Consider the following 1,738-nt stretch of genomic DNA (forward strand, 5'->3'; position numbering starts at 1 on the left):
GGGGGGGGGGGGGGGGGGGGGGGGGTGAGGAATGGAAGGTATAGCCTAATCTCGTTTAACACCGCCAGCCCCTGTTGGGCCAATTGCCCCGCACAACCCTACGCAACCCAGTGTTTTAGTCTTCTTCCCTCGCTGGCCTTTACGGCCGAGGATCTACTACCCCAATTGGGGCACAAGGGGGGGGGCGGAGCCTTATCCCAGGGCACCCAGCTCAGTTCCTCGGGTCCTGGATTTATAGTAATATTACTCTCCCCCAATTCTGTCGTCTTGTCTCCCACCTCGAGTCGACCTACCGAGGGGGCTGGACGCCCAGCTCCTGTTCCCAGACCCCCCCCCCCCCTCCTCCCCCCCAGGGCCAGGGGGTGGGTACGGGGCACCCCCCCCCCCTACTACTCTGCGGGCTTGCTCGGTGGCGGGGAGCTACTTGGTGCCCACTCCAGCCCCAGGGGGCCACGTCTAGTAGAGCAAACTGGGGAGGGGGGCGTGGGGGTCAGGAACGGGGATAGTTTAAAAAAGCCACCTTCTCACTCCTAGAAGCAACTGGGGCTATGCCTGGCGCCCTCCCCTCCTCTTCCCTCCCCGCCCACCTACTCTACTTTCCCTCCCTCCCTCCCTCCTTCCTTTCTTCCTTCCTCCCACCCCACCTAAGCTCTCTTACTTCCACTTTCTCTAGGAGGTTGTAAAGTAGGGCTTTTGTGTCGCTGCTGTTGCGCTGCGGGGCGGGATTTCCCTCTCCATCCCGCTCCCCCCCAGCTCGCCCTCGACCAAGAGCAGGCTGGGAACTGTAGTTCAGGAAGCCTGCTCTGCCCCTCTGAGCTGTTGACACGCGGGCTGGGAGCTCCCCCAGCCGCCCGCCTGTCTGCCTGCTTGCCTGGCCACCAGTCTGCCAGGCCGGGCAGCAGGCCGGGACCGTGAGGGCAGACGCCGGGGAGGAGGGGATTGGCAAGACCCTGGCCTGGGAATTAGGGAAAAACGCGACACGTGGAACCTTTCCCTCAAACTCGGAGGACCCCCTAAACCCCCTGTGCCCCACCCCCACCCCCCACTGCCTTGTGCCCTCAGTTTGGCAAAGAATGGACCAGAACAAACTTTCTCAGCCGGAAAATCAAAAGTGAGTGAGTGCCCAGCGAGGGCTGCGACTACCCTCCGCACGTAGACAAAAGAGGTAAACCCTCTGGGTCACCCTACTCCGAGGGCTCATAGCAGTATTCTGGGTTCAAATCCAAGCCCTGAAGGGGGCCGCCTTTTACTCGGACTGCCATAATACCTCGGGGCTTTCCCAAGGACGCCAATTGAATGTAGGTCAGTCTCCTAGGGCCTCCCCACGTCGGTGCCCGGTCTTAGGGGCACTCACTGCTTTGGGCCAGCCAAGGGTTAGGAAGAGCCTTTGGCCATAGGCTGGGAGCCTCTCCTCTGTCTCTTCCGGCCTGGTCTGGGTGGCCCACTGAACAAAGTGCCCTGCTCCCAATATCCCTCCATTACTGGTCGGGTGCCTAGAGATACTGAGCTTTTTTCAGAATAACTCAATGTATCCTTGCAGTGAGACATGCAAATTTCCCCAACTGCAACCCCCTATCTTTTTCGGGTCTTGCTTTGTACGTCACCCACCCATTTCCTGACTCATTTGGTGTTTAATATATAGAAAGATGTTTTCATTCAAAGTGGACCATTAAGTTCTATGAACAAAATGAAGCTAAAGCCCAGGCTTTAGATTCCTTTTGAAGTGGCACTTTCATAT

The sequence above is a fragment of the Petaurus breviceps genome, unplaced genomic scaffold (genome assembly GCF_028583685.1).
Source record: "Petaurus breviceps papuanus isolate PSGF00001 unplaced genomic scaffold, PetGlider_PUasm1.0 90881, whole genome shotgun sequence".
Classification (NCBI taxonomy): Eukaryota; Metazoa; Chordata; class Mammalia; order Diprotodontia; family Petauridae; genus Petaurus; species Petaurus breviceps.